The sequence below is a fragment of the Diabrotica undecimpunctata genome, unplaced genomic scaffold (genome assembly GCF_040954645.1).
Source record: "Diabrotica undecimpunctata isolate CICGRU unplaced genomic scaffold, icDiaUnde3 ctg00000568.1, whole genome shotgun sequence".
NCBI lineage: Eukaryota > Metazoa > Arthropoda > Insecta > Coleoptera > Chrysomelidae > Diabrotica > Diabrotica undecimpunctata.
The window spans coordinates 1,290,256-1,305,000 of NW_027311885.1; positions in this window are offsets into that span (position 1 = coordinate 1,290,256).

Below are 14,745 nucleotides of genomic sequence, written 5' to 3' on the forward strand. Positions count from 1 at the left end.
AAGAGGCGACTAATGGGTAGGAGTCGAGAGGTGAAGAGTGTATTTGTGTGTGTGTGCGTGTGTGCGTGTGTGTGTGCGTGTGTGTGTGTGAGTGTGTGTGTGTCCGTTCGGCTCGCAGAGATAAGAACACGGCCGTGGCAAGAAGTCCCTGCCTGTCGTAAGAGACGACTAATGGGTAGGGGTCGAGAGGTGAAGAGTGTATGTGTCTGTGTGTGTGTGTACGTGTGTTTGTGCGTGTGTGAGTGTGTGTGTGTATGTGTGTTTGTGTCCGTTTGGCTTGCAGAGATAAGAATACGGCCGAGGCAAGAAGGCACTGCCTGTCTTAAGAGGCGACCAATGGATAGGAGTCGAGAGGTGGAGAGTGTGTGCGTGTACGTGTGCGTGTGTGCGTGTGTGCGTGTGTGCCTGTGTGCGTGTGTTTGTGTGTGCGTGTGTGTGTGCCCGTTCGGCTCGCAGAGATAAGAATACGTCCGCGGCAAGAAGGCCCTGCCTGTCTTAAGAGGCGACTAATGGATAGGAATCGAGAGGTGGAGAGTGTGTGCATGTGCTTGTGCGTGTGCGTGTGTGCGTGTGTTCGTGTGTGCCTGTGTGCGTGTGTTTGTGTGTGCGTGTGTGTGTGTGTCCGTTAGGCTTGCAGAGATAAGAACACGGCCGTGGCAAGAAGTCCCTGCCTGCCGTAAGAGGAGAATAATGGGTAGAAGTCGAGAGGTGAATAGTGTATGTGTGCTTGCGTGTGTGTGTGTGTGTGTGAGTGTGTTTTTGTGTGTCCTTTCGGCTCGCAGAGATAAGAATGCGTTCGTGTCAAGAAGGCCCTGCCTGTCTTAAGAGGCGACTAATGGATAGGAGTCGAGAGGTGGAGAGTGTGTGCGTGTGCGTGTACGTTTGCGTGTGTGCGTTTGTGCCTGTGTGCGTGTGTTTGTATGTGCGTGTGTGTGTGTCCGGTCCGCTCGCTGAAATGAAAACACGGCCGTGGCAAGAAGGCCCTGCCTGTCGTAACAGGCGACTAATGGGTAGGAGTCGAGAAGATGAAGATGTGTGCTTGCGTGTGTGTGTGTGTGTGTGTGTGAGTGTGTGTGTGTGTCCGTTCGGCTCGCAGAGATAAGAAAACGGCCGTGGCAAGAAGTCCCTGAATGTCGTAAGAGGCGACTAATGGGTAGGAGTCGAAAGGTGAAGAGTGTATGTGTGTGTGTGTGTGTGTGCGTGTGTGCGTGTGTTTGTGCGTGTGTGAGTGTGTGTGTGTGCGTGAGTGCGTGCGTGCGTGTGTGTGTGTGTTTGTCCGCTCGGCTTCCAGAGATAAGAATACGGCCGGGGCAAGAAGGCCCTGCCTGTCCTAAGAGGCGGCTAATGGATAGGAGTCGAGAGGTGGAGAGTGTGTGCGTGTGCGTGTGCGTGTGCATGTGCGTGTGCGTGGGTGCCTGTGTGCGTGTGTTTGTGTGTGCGTGTGTGTGTGTGTGTCCGTTCGGCTTGCAGAGATAAGAACACGACCGAGGCAAGAAGGCCCTGCCTGTCGTAAGAGGCGACAAATGGATAGGAGTCGAGAGGTGGAGAGTGTGTGCGTGTGCGTGTGCATGTGCGTGTGCGTGGGTGCCTGTGTGCGTGTGTTTGTGTGTGTGTGTGTGTGTGTGTGTCCGTTCGGCTTGCAGAGATAAAAACACGACCGAGGCAAGAAGGCCCTGAATGTCTTAAGGTGCGGCTAATGGGTAGGAGTCGAGAGGTGAAGCGTGTATGTGTGTGTATGTGTGTGTGCGAGTGTGTGTGTGTGTCCGTTTGGATTGCAGAGATAAGAACACGTCCGAGGAAAGAAGACCCTGCCTATCGTAAGAGGCGACTAATAGGTAGGAGTCGAGAGGTGAAGAGTGTATGTGTGTGGGTGCGTGTGTGCGTGTGTGTGTGCGTGTGTGAGTATGTGTGTGTGCGTGTGAGTGGCGTGTGTGCGTGCGTGTCTGTGTGAGTGTGTGTGTGTGTCCGTTCGGCTCGCAGAGATAAGAATGCGTTCGTGGCAAGAAGGCCGTGCCTGTCTTAAAAGGCGACTAACGGATATGAGTCGAGAGGTGGAGAGTGTGTGCGTGTGCGTGTGCGTTAGCGTGTGTGCGTTTGTGCCTGTGTGCGTGTGTTTGTGTGTGCGTGTGTGTGTGTGTCCGGTCGGCTCGCTGAAATGAGAACACGGCCGTGGCAAGAAGGCCCTGGCTGTCGTAAGAGGCGACTAATGGGTAGGAGTCGAGTGGTGAAGAGTGTATTTGTGTGTGTGTGCGTGTGTGCGTGTGTGTGTGCGTGTGTGTGTGAGTGTGTGTGTGTCCGTTCGGCTCGCAGAGATAAGAACACGGCCGTGGCAAGAAGTCCCTGCCTGTCGTAAGAGGCGACTAATGAATAGGAGTCGAGAGGTGAAGAGTGTATGTGTCTGCGTGTGTGTGCGTGTGTTTGTGCGTGTGTGAGTGTGTGTGTGTATGTGTGTGTGTCCGTTTGGCTTGCAGAGATAAGAATACGGCCGAGGCAAGAGGCCCTGCCTGTCTTAAGAGGCGACTAATGGATAGGAGTCGAGAGGTGGAGAGTGTGTGCGTGTGCGTGTACGTGTGCGTGTGTGCGTGTGTGCCTGTGTGCGTGTGTTTGTCTGTGCGTGTGTGTGTGTCCGTTCGGCTCGCAGAGATAAGAATACATCGGTGGCAAGAAGGCCCTGCCTGCCTTAAGAGGCGACTAATGGATAGGAATCGAGAGGTGGAAAGTGTGTGCGTGTGGGTGTGCGTGTGCGTGTGTGCGCGTGTGCCTGTGTGTGTGTGTTTGTGTGTGAGTGTGTGTGTGTGTGCGTTCGGCTCGCAGAGATAAGAACACGGCCGTGGCAAAAAGTCCCTGCCTATCGTAAGAGGAGAATAATGGGTAGGAGTCGAGAGGTGAAGAGTGTATGTGTGTGTGTGCGTGTGTGCGTACGTGTGTGAGTGTGTGTGTGAATGTGTGTGTGTCCGTGCGGCTCGCAGAGATTAGAATACGGCCGAGGCAATAAGTCCATGCCTGTCGTAAGATGCGACTAATGGGTAGGAGTCGAGAGGTGAAGGGTGTATTTGTGTGTGTGTGCGTGTGTGTGTGTGTGTGTGTGCGTGTGTGTGTGTGAGTGTGTGTGTGTATGTGTGTGTCCGTTCGGCTTGCAGAGATAAGAACACGGCCGTGGCAAGAAGTCCCTGCCTGTCGTAAGAGGAGAATAATGGGTAGGACTCGAGATGTGAATAGTGTGTGCGTGTGCGTGTGCGTGTGCGTGTGTGTGTGTGCGTGTGTGTGTGTCCGTTCGGCTTGCAGAGATAGGTATACGTCCGTGGCAAGAAGGCCCTGCCTGTCGTAAGAGGCGACTAATGGGTAGGAGTCGAGAGGTGAAGAGTGTATGTGTGTGTGAGTGTGCGTGTGTGTGCGTGTGTGAGTGTGTGTGTATTTGTGTGTGTGAGTGTGTTTGTGTCCAGTCGGCTCGCAGAGATAAGAACACGGCCGTGGCAAGAAGGCCCTGTACGTCGTAAGAGGCGAATAATGGGTAGGAGTCGAGTGGTGAAGAGTGTATATGTGTGTGCGTATGTGCGTGTGTGTGCGTGTGAGAGTGTGTGTGTATGTGTGTGTGTGTCCGTTCGGCTTGCAGAGATAGTAGCACGACCGAGGCAAGAAGGCCCTGCCTATCGTAAGAGGCGACTAATAGGTAGGAGTCGAGAGGTGAAGAATGTATGTGTGTGTGCGTGTGTGCGTGTTTGTGTGTGTGTGAGTGTATGCGTGTGTGCGTCCGTGTGTGACTATGTGTGTGTGTATGTGTGTGTGTATGTGTGTGTGTATCCCTTCGGCTCGCAGAGATAAGAATACGTCCGTGGCAGGAAGGCCATGCTTGCTGTAAGGAGCGACTAATGGGTAGGAGTCGAGAGGTGAAGCGTGTATGTGTATGTGTGCAAGTGTGTGTGTGTGTGTCCGTTCGGCTCGCAGAGATAGGTATACGTCCGTGGCAAGAAGGCCCTGCCTGTCTTAAGAGGCGACTAATAGGTAGGAGTCGAGAGGTGAAGAATGTATGTGTGTGTGCGTGTGTGCGTGTTTGTGTGTGTGTGAGTGTATGTGTGTGTGCGTGTGTGCGTGTGTGAGTATGTGTGTGTGTTAGTTCGGCTTGCAGAAATAAGAACACGACCGAGGCAAGAAGGCCCTGCCTATCGTAAGAGGCGGCTAATAGATAGGATTCGAGAGGTGAAGAGTGTATGTGTGTGTGCGTGTGTGCGTGTGTGTGCGTGTGTGAGTATGTGTGTGTCCGTTCGGCTTGCAGAGATAAGAACACGGCCAAGAAAAGAAGGCCCTGCCTGTCGTAAGAGGCGACTAATAGGTAGGAGTCGAGAGGTGAAGAATGTATGTGTGTGTGCGTGTGTGCGTGTTTGTGTGTGTGTGTGTGTATGTGTGTGCGTGTGTGCGTGCGTGTGTGCGTGTGTGAGTATGTGTGTGTGTGTGTCCGTTGGTCTTGCAGAGATAAGAACACGGCCGAGGCAAGAAGGCCCTACCTGTCGTGAGAGGCGACTAATTGGTAGGATTAGAGAAGTGAAGAATGTATGTGTGTGTGCGTGTGTGCGTGTTTGTGTGTGTGTGAGTGTATGTGTGTGTGCGTGTGTGCGTGCGTGTGTGCGTGTGTGTGTGTGAGTGTGTGTGTGTATGTGTGTGTGTGTGTGCGTGTGTGCGTGTGTGTGCGTGTGTGAGTGTGTGTGTGTCCAGTAGGCTCGCAGAGATAAGAACACGGCCGTGGCAAGAAGGCCCTGCCTGTCGTAAGAGGCGACTAATGGGTAGGAGTCGAGTGGTAAAGAGTGTATATGTGTGTGTGTGTGTGTGCGTGTGTGCGTGTGTGTGCGTGTGTGAGTGTGTGTGTATGTTTGTGTGTCCGTTTGGCTTGCAGAGATAAGAATACGGCCGAGGCAAGAAGGCCCTGCCTCTTGTAAGGGGCGACTAATAGGTAGGAGTCGAGAGGTGAAGAGTGTATGTGTGCGTGCGTGTGTGCGTGTGTGTGTGAGTGTGTGAGTATGTGTGTGTGTCCGTTTGGCTTGCAGAGATAAGAATACGGCCGAGGCAAGAAGGCCCTGCCTCTTGTAAGGGGCGACTAATAGGTAGGAGTCGAGAGGTGAAGAGTGTATGTGTGCGTGCGTGTGTGCGTGTGTGTGTGAGTGTGTGTGTATGTGTATGTGTGTCCCTTCGGCTCGCAGAGATAAGAAATCAGCGGTTTCAAGAAGGCCATGCCTGTCGTAAGAGGTGACTAATGGGTAGGAGTCGAGAGGTGAAAAGTGTATGTGTGTGTGTGTGTATGCGTGTGTAAGTGTGTGCGTGTGTGCGTGCGTGTGTGAGTATGTATGTGTATGTGTGTGTGTGTGTGAGTGTGTGTGTCTGGTTGGCTCGCAGAGATAAGAACACGGCCGTGGCAAGAAGGCCCTGACTGTCGTAAGAGGCGACTAATGGGTAGGAATCGAGAGGTGAAGAGTGTATGTGTGCGTGCGTGTGTGTGTGAGTGTGTGTGTATGTGTGTGTCCCTTCGGCTCGCAGAGATAAGAAAACAGCGGTAGCAAGAAGGCCATGCCTGTCGTAATGGGCGACTAATGGGTAGGAGTCAAGAGGTGAAGAATGTATGTGTGCGTGCGTTTGTGGGCGTGTGTGTGTGAGTGTGTGTGTGTGTATGTGTGTGTGTGTGTCCCTTCGTCTCGCAGAGATAAGAAAACAGCGGTGGCAAGAAGGCCATGCTTGTCGTAAGAGGCGACTAATGGGTAGGAGTCGAGAGGTGAAGAGTGTATGTGTGTGTGTGCGTGTGTGAGTGTGTGTGTATGTGTGTGTGTCCGTTTGGCTTGCAGAGATAAGAATACGGCCGAGGCAAGAAGGCCCTGCCTGTCGTAAGTGGCGACTAATGGGAAGGAGTCGAGAGGTGAAGAGTGTATGTGTGTGTGTGCGTGTGTGAGTGTGTGTGTATGTGTGTGTTCGTTTGGCTTGCAGAGATAAGAATACGGCCAAGGCAAGAAGGCCCTGCCTCTTGTAAGAGGCGTATAATAGGTAGACATACACTCTTGTGTGCGTGTGTGCGTGTGTGTGTGTGTGTATGTGTGTGTGCGTGTGTGCGTGCGTGTGTGTGTGTCTGTGAGTGTGTGTGTGTGTGTGTGTGTATGTGTGTCCCTTCGGCTCGCAGAGAAAAGAAAACAGCGGTGGCAAGAATGCCATGCCTGTCGTAAGAGGTGACTAATGGGTAGGAGTCGAGAGGTGAAGAGTGTATGTGTGTGTGCGTGTGTGTGTGTGTTTGTGCGTTTGTAAGTGTGTGTGTGTATGTATGTAAGTGTCCGTTCGGCTCCCAGAGATTAGAAGATAAGAATACGGCCGGGGCAAAAAGGCCCTGCCTGTCGTAAGTGGCGACTAATGGGTAGGAGTCGAGAGGTGAAGAGTGTATGTGTGTGTGTGTGCGTGTGTGAGTGTGTGTGTATGTGTGTGTGTCCGTTTGGCTTGCAGAGATAAGAATACGGCCGAGGCAAGAAGGCCCTGCCTCTTGTAAGGGGCGACTAATAGGTAGAAGTCGAGGGGTAAAGAGTGTATGTGTGTGTGCGTGTGTGAGTATGTGTGTGTGCCCAATCGGCTTGCAGAGATAAGAACACGGCCGAGGAAAGAAGGCCCTTCCTGACGTAAGAAGCGACTAATGGGTAGGAGTCGAGAGGTGAAGAGTGTATGTGTGTGTGTGTGTGTGCGTGTGTGTTTGCGTGTGTGAGGGTGTGTGTATGTGTGTGTGTGTTCGTTAGGCTTGCAGAGATAAGAATACGGCCAAGGCAAGAAAGCCCTGCCTCTTGTAAGGGGCGACTAATAGCTAGGAATCGAGAGGTGAAGAGTGTATGTGTGTGTGCGTGTGTGCGTGTGTGTGTGTGTGAGAGTATATGTGTGTGTGCGTGTGTGCGTGCGTGTGTGTGTGTCTGTGAGTGTGTGTGTGTCTGTATGTGTGTCCCTTCGGCTCACAGAGAATAGAAAACAGCGGTGGCAAGAATGCCATGCCTGTCGTAAGAGGTGACTAATGGGTAGGAGTCGAGAGGTGAAGAGTGTATGTGTGTGTGCATGTGTGTGTGTGTGTGCGTTTGTAAGTGTGTGTGTATGTATGTAAGTGTCCGTTCGGCTCGCAGAGATACGGACGAGGCAAGAAGGACATGCCTGTCGTAAAAGGCGACTAATGGGTAGGAGTCGAGAGGTGAAGAGTGTATTTGTGTGTGTGTGTGTGCGTGTGTGCGTGCGTGTGTGTGTGAGTGTGTGTATCCGTTCGGCTTGCAGAGATAAGAATACGGCCGGGGAAAGAAGGCCCTGCCTCTCGTAAGAGGCGACCAAAAGGGAGGAGTCGAGAGGTGAATAGTGTATGTGTGTGTGTGTGGCTGTGTGTGTGTCCGCTCGGCTCGCAGAGATAAAAATACGGCCGTGGCAAGAAGGCCCTGCCTGTCGTAAGAGCCGAATAATGGGTAGGAGCCGAGAGGTGAAGAGTGTATGTGTGTGTGTGTGCGTGCGTGAGTATGTTTGTGTGTCCGTTTGGCATGCAGAGATAAAAATACGGCCGAGGCAAAAAGGCCCTGCAGCTTGTAAGGAGCGACTAATAAGTAGGAGTCGAGAGGTGAAGAGTGTATGTGTGGGTGCGTGTGTGTGTGTGCGTGTGTGAGTATGTGTGTGTGTTAGTTCGGCCTGCAGATATAAGAACACGACGGAGGCAAGAAGGCCCTGCCTATCGTAAAAGGCGACTAATAGGTAGGAGTCGAGAGGTGAAGAGTGTATGTGTGTGTGTGCGTGTGTGCATGTGTGTGTGCGTGTGTGAGTATGTGTGTGTGTCCGTTCGGCTTGCAGAGATAAGAACACGGCCGAGGCAAGAAGGCCCTGCCTATCGTAAGAGGCGACTAATAGGTAGGAGTCGAGAGGTGAAGAATGTATGTGTGTGTGCGTGTGGGCGTGTTTGTGTGTGTGTGAGTGTATGTGTGTGTGCGTGTGTGCGTGCGTGTGTGTGTGTGTGTGTATCTATGTGTGTGTCCGTTCGGCTCGCAGAGATAAGAATACGGCCGAGGCAAGAAGGCCATGCTTGTCGTAAGAGGCGACTAATGAGTAGGAGTCGAAGGGTGCAGAGTGTATTTGTGTGTGTGTGTGTGCGTGTGTGAGGGTGTGTGTGTATGTGTGTGTGTGTGTGTCCGTTCGGCTTGCAGAGATAAGAACACGGCCGAGGCAAGAAGGCCCTGCCTATCGTAAGAGGCGACTAATAGGTAGGAGTCGAGAGGTGAAGAATGTATGTGTGTGTGCGTGTGGGCGTGTTTGTGTGTGTGAGTGTATGTGTGTGTGCGTGTGTGCGTGCGTGTGTGTGTGTGTATCTATGTGTGTGTCCGTTCGGCTCGCAGAGATAAGAATACGGCCGAGGCAAGAATTCCATGCTTGTCGTAAGAGGCGACTAATGAGTAGGAGTCGAAGGGTGCAGAGTGTATTTGTGTGTGTGTGTGTGCGTGTGTGAGGGTGTGTGTGTATGTGTGTGTGTGTGTCCGTTCGGCTTGCAGAGATAAGAATACGGCCGAGGCAAGAAGGCCATGCCTGTCGTAAGAGGCGACTAATGGGTAGGAGTCGAGAGGTGAAGAGTGTAGGTGTGTGTGTGTGAGTGTGTGTGTCTGTATGTCTCGCAAAGGTAAGAACACGACCGTAGCAAGAAGGCCCTGCCTGTCGTAAGAGGCGACTAATGGGTAGGAGTCGAGAGGTGGAGAGTGTATGTATGTGCATGTGTGCGAGTGTGCGCGTGTGTGTGTGCGTGTGTGAGTGTGTGTGTATGTGTCTGTGTGTTCTTTGGCTCGCAGAGGTAAGAATACAGCCGTGGCAAGAAGGCCATGCCTGTCGTAAGAGGCGACTTATTGGTAGGAATCGAGAGGTGAAGAGTGTATGTGTGCGTGTGTGTGTGTGAGTATGTGTGTCTGTATGTGTATGTGTGTGTGTGTGTCCCTTCGGCTCACAGAGATAAGAATACGGTCGTGGCAAGAAGGCCATGCCTGCTGTAAGGAGCGACTAATGGGTAGGAGTCGATAGGTGAAGAGTGAACGTGTGTGTAAGTGTGTGTGCATGTATGTGTGTCCGTTCGGCTTGCAGAAATAAGAATACAGCGAGGCAAAAAGGCCCTGCCTGTCGTAAGGGGCGAGTAATAGGTAGGAGTCGTGAGGTGAAGAGTGTAGGTGTGTGTGTGTCCGTGTGTGTGAGTGTGTGTGTGTGTGTCCGTTCGGCTCGCAGAGATGAGAATACGGCGGTGGCAAGAAGGCCCTGCCTGTCTTAAGAGGCGACTAATGGGTAGGAGTTGAGAGGTGAAGAGTGTATGTGTCTGTGTGTGTGCGTGTGCGTGTGTGCGTGTGTGCGTGTGTGTGTGTCCGTTCGGCTTGCAGAGATAAGAATACGGCCGAGGCAAGAAGGCCCTGCCTGTCGTAAGAGGAGAATAATGGGTAGAAGTCGAGAGGTGAATAGTGTATGTGTGCTTGCGTGTGTGTGTTTGTGTGTGAGTGTGTGTGTGTGTCCGTTTGGCTCGCAGAGATAAGAATGCGTTCGTTGCAAGAAAGCTCTGCCTGTCTTAAGAGGCGACTAATGGATAGGAGTCGAGAGGTGGAGAGTGTGTGCGTGTGCGTGTGCGTTTGCGTGTGTGCGTTTGTGCCTGTGTGCATGTGTTTGTGTGTGCGTTTGTGTGTGTGTCCGGTCGGCTCGCTGAAATGAGAAAACGGCCGTGGCAAGAAGGCCCTGCCTGTCGTAAGAGGCGGCTAATGGGTAGGAGTCGAGAGGTGAAGAGTGAATGTGTGTGTGTACGTGTGTGCGTGTGTGTGCGTGTGTGAGTATGTGTGTGTGTCCGTTCGGCTTGCAGAGTGAAGAATACGTCCGTGGCAAGAAGTCCCTGAATGTCGTAAGATGCGACTAATAGGTAGGAGTCGAGAGGTGAAGAATGTATGTGTGTGTGCGTGTGGGCGTGTTTGTGTGTCTGTGAGTGTATGTGTGTGTGCATGTGTGCGTGCGTGTGTGTGTGTGTTTGTGAGTGTGTGTGTATGTATGTGTGTGTGTCCCTTCAGCTCGCAGAGATAAGAAAACAGCCGTGGCAAGAAGGCGATGCAAATCGTACGGGGCGACTAATGGGTAGGAGTCGAGATGTGAAGAGTGGGCGACTAATAAGTAGGAGTCGAGAGGTGAAGAGAGTATGTGTGTGGGTGCGTGTGTGCATGTGTGTGTGCGTGTGTGTGTATGTGTGTGTGTCCGTTCGGCTCGCAGAGATAAGAACACGGCCGTGGCAAGAAGTCCCTGCCTGTCGTAAGAGGCGACTAATGGGTAGGAGTCGAGAGGTGAAGAGTGTATGTGTGTGTGTACGTGTGTGCGTGTGTGTGCGTGTGTGAGTATGTGTGTGTGTCCGTTCGGCTTGCAGAGTGAAGAATACGTCCGTGGCAAGAAGTCCCTGAATGTCGTAAGAGGCGACTAATGGGTAGGAGTCGAGAGGTTAAGAGTGTATGTGTGTGTGTTTGTGCGTGTGTGGGTGTGTGTGTGTTTGTGCGTGTGTAAATATGTGTGTGTATGTATGTGTGTGTCCATTCGGTTCGCAGAGATTAGAATACGGCCGAGGCAAGAAGGCCCTGCCTCTTGTAAGGGGCGACTAATAGGTAGGAGTCGAGAGGTGAATAGTGTATGTGTATGTGTTTGTGCGTGTGTGGGTGTGTGTGTGTTTGTGCGTGTGTAAATGTGTGTGTGTATGTATGTGTGTGTCCATTCGGTTCGCAGAGATTAGAATACGGCCGAGGCAAGAAGGCCAGGCCTGTCGTAAGAGGCGACTAATGGGTAGGAGTCGAGAGGTGAAAAGTGTATTTGTGTGTGTGCGTGTGTGCGTGCTTGTGTGTGTGGGTGTGTGTGTGTCCGTTCGGCTTGCAGAGATAAGAATACGGCCGAGGCAAGAAGGCCATGCCTGTCGTAAGAGGCGACTAATGGGTAGGAGTCGAGAGGTGAAAAGTGTATTTGTGTGTGTGCGTGTGTGCGTGCTTGTGTGTGTGGGTGTGTGTGTGTCCGTTTGGCTCGCAGAGATAAGAAAACAACCGTGGCAAGAAAGCGATGCAAATCGTACGGGGCGACTAATGGATAGGAGTCGAGAGGCGAAGAGTGGGCGACTAATAAGTATGAGTCGAGAGGTGAAAAGTGTATGTGTGTGTGCGTGTGTGCGTGTGTGTGTGCGTGTGTGAGTATGTGTGTGTGTTAGTTCGGCTTGCAGAGATAAAAACACGACCGAGGCAAGAAGGCCCTGCCTATCGTAAGAGGCGACTAATAGGTAGGAGTCGAGAGGTGAAGAATGTATGTGTGTGTGCGTGTGGGCGTGTTTGTGTGTGTGTGAGTTTCAGTGTGTGTGCATGTGTGCGTGCGTGTGTGTGTGTGTTTGTGAGTGTGTGTGTATGTATGTGTGTGTGTCCCTTCGGCTCGCAGAGATAAGAAAACAGCCGTGGCAAGAAGGCGATGCAAATCGTACGGGGCGACTAATGGGTAGGAGTCGAGATGTGAAGAGTGGGCGACTAATAAGTAGGAGTCGAGAGGTGAAGAGAGTATGTGTGTGGGTGCGTGTGTGCGTGTGTGTGTGCGTGTGTGTGTATGTGTGTGTGTCCGTTCGGCTCGCAGAGATTAGAACACGGCCGTGGCAAGAAGTCCCTGCCTGTCGTAAGAGGCGACTAATGAATAGGAGTCGAGAGGTGAAGAGTGTATGTGTCTTTGTGTGTGTGCGTGTGTTTGTGCGTGTGTGAGTATGTGTGTGTGTATGTGTGTGTGTGTATGTGTGTGTGTGTCAGTGTGTGTGTGTGTCCGGTCGGCTCGCAGAGATGAGAACACGGCCGTGGCAAGAAGGCACTGCCTGTCGTTAAGAGGCAACTAATGGGTAGGAGTCGAGAGGTGAAGAGTGTATGTGTGTGTGTGTGCGTGTGTGCGTGTGTGTGCGTGTGTGTGTGTGTATATGTTTGTGTCTGTTTGGCTTGCAGAGATAAGAATACGGCCGAGGCAAGAAGGCCCTGCCTCTTGTAAGGGGCGATCAATAAGTAGGAGTCGAGAGGTGAAGAGTGTATGTGTGTATGCGTGTGTGCGTGTGTGCGTGTGTGAGTATGTGTGTTTGTTAGTTCGGCTTGCAGAGATAAGAGCACAACCGAGGCAAGAAGGCCCTGCCTATCGTAAGAGGCGACTAATAGGTAGGAGTCGAGAGGTGAAGAGTGTATGTGTGTGTGTGCGCGTGTGCGTGTGTGTGCGTGTGAGCGTGCGTGTGTGTGTGAGTGTGTGTGTGTCCGTTCGGCTTGCAGAGATAAGAATACGGCCGAGGCAAGAAGGCCCTGCCTGTCGTAAGTGGCGACTAATTGGTAGGAGTCGAGAGGTGAAGAGTGTATGTATGTGTGCGTGTGTGCGTGTGTGTGCGTGCGTGTCTGTGTGAGTGTGTGCGTCCGTTCGGCTTGCAGAGATAAGAATACGGCCGAGGCAAGAAGGCCCTGCCTGTCGTAAGTGGCGACTAATGGGTAGGAGTCGAGAGGTGAAGAGTGTATTTGTGTGTGTGTGTGTGCGTGTGTGTGCGTGTGTGCGTGCGTGTGTGTGTGAGTGTGTGTGTGTCCGTTCGGCTTGCAGAGATAAGAATACGGCCGCGGCAAGAAGGCCCTGCCTGTCGTAAGTGGCGACTAATTGGTAGGAGTCGAGAGGTGAAGAGTGTATGTGTGTGTGTGCGTGTGTGCGTGTGTGTGCGTGTGTAAGTGTGTGTGTATGTGTGTGTGTCTGTTTGGCTTGCAGAGATAAGATTACGGCCGAGGCAAGAAGGCCCTGCCTGTCGTGAGAGGCGACTAATAGGTAGGATTAGAGAGGTGAAGAATGTATGTGTGTGCGTATGTGCGTGTTTGTGTGTGTGTGAGTGTATGTGTGTGTGCGTGTGTGCGTGCGTGTGTGCATGTGTGTGTGAGTGTGTGTGTGTATGTGTGTGTGTGTGTCCCTTCGCTCGCAGAGATAAGAAATGAGCGGTGGCAAGAAGGCCATGCCTGTCGTAAGAGGCGACTAATGGATAGGAGTCGAGAGGTGGAGAGTGTGTGCGTGTGCGGGTGCGTAAGTGCGTGTGTGTGCGTGTGTGAGTGTGTGTGGATGTTTGTGTGTCCGTTTGGCTTGCAGAGATAAGAATACGGCCAAGGCAAGAAGACCCTGCCTTTTGTAAGGGGCGACTAATAGGTAGGAGGCGAGAGGTGAAGAGTGTATGTGTGTATGCGTGTGTGCGTGTGTGTGTGCGTGTGTGAGTATGTGTGTGTGTCCGTTTGGCTTGCAGAGATAAGAATACGGCCGGGGCAAGAAGGCCCTGCCTCTTGTAAGGGGCGACTAATAGGTAGGAGTCGAGAGGTGAAGAGTGTATGTGTGTGTGTGTGTGTATGTTTGTGTGTGTGTCCCTTCGGCTCGCAGAGATAAGAAAACAGCGGTGGCAAGAACGACATGCCTGTCGTAAGGGGCGACTAATGGGTAGGAGTCGAGAGGTGAAGAGTGTATGTGTGCGTGCGTGTGTGCGTGTGTGTGTGAGTGTGTGTGTATGTGTATTTGTGTCCCTTCGGCTCGCAGAGATAAGAAATCAGCGGTTTCAAGAAGGCCATGCCTGTCGTAAGAGGCGACTAATGGGAAGGAGTCGAGAAGATGAAGATGTGTGCTTGCGTGTGTGTGTGTGAGTGTGTGTGTGTGTCCGTTCGGTTCGCAGAGATAAGAAAATGGCCGTGGCAAGAAGGCCCTGCCTGTCTTAAGAGGCGACTAATGGATAGGAGTCGAGAGGTGGAGAGTGTGTGCGTGTGCGTGTGCGTATGCGTGTGCGAGGGTGCGTGTGTGTGTGCGTGTGTGCGTGCGTGTGTGTGTGAGTGTGTGTGTGAGTGTGTGTGTGTCCGTTCGGCACACAGAGATAAGAACTCGACTGTGGCAAGTAGTCCCTGCCTGTTGTAAGAGGCGACTAATGGGTAGGAGTCGAAAGGTAAAGAGTGTATGTGTGTGTGTGTGTGTGTGCGTGTGTGCGTGTGTTTGTGCGTGTGTGAGTGTGTGTGTGTGCGTGAGTGCGTGCGTGCGTGTGTGTGTGTGTTTGTCCGCTCGGCTTCCAGAGATAAGAATACGGCCGGGGCAAGAAGGCCCTGCCTGTCTTAAGAGGCGACTAATGGATAGGAGTCGAGAGGTGGAGAGTGTGTGCGTGTGCGTGTGCATGTGCGTGTGCGTGGGTGCCTGTGTGCGTGTGTTTGTGTGTGCGTGTGTGTGTGTGTCCGTTCGGCTTGCAGAGATAAGAACACGACCGAGGCAAGAAGGCCCTGAATGTCTTAAGATGCGACTAATGGGTAGGAGTCGAGAGGTGAAGCGTGTATGTGTGTGTGCGAGTGTATGTATGTGTCCGTTCGGCATGCAGAGATAAGAATACGTCCGTGGCAAGAAGGCCCTGCCTGTCTTAAGAGGCGACTATTGGATAGGAGTCGAGAGGTGGAGAGTGTGTGCGTGTGCGTGTGCGTATGCGTGTGCGTGGGTGCGTGTGTGTGTGCGTGTGTGCGTGCGTGTGTGTGTGAGTGTGTGTGTGAGTGTGTGTGTGTCCGTTCGGCACACAGAGATAAGAACTCGACTGTGGCAAGTAGTCCCTGCCTGTTGTAAGAGGCGACTAATGGGTAGGAGTCGAAAGGTAAAGAGTGTATGTGTGTGTGTGTGTGTGCGTGTGTGCGTGTGTTTGTGCGTGTGTGAGTGTGTGTGTGTGCGTGAGTGCGTGCGTGC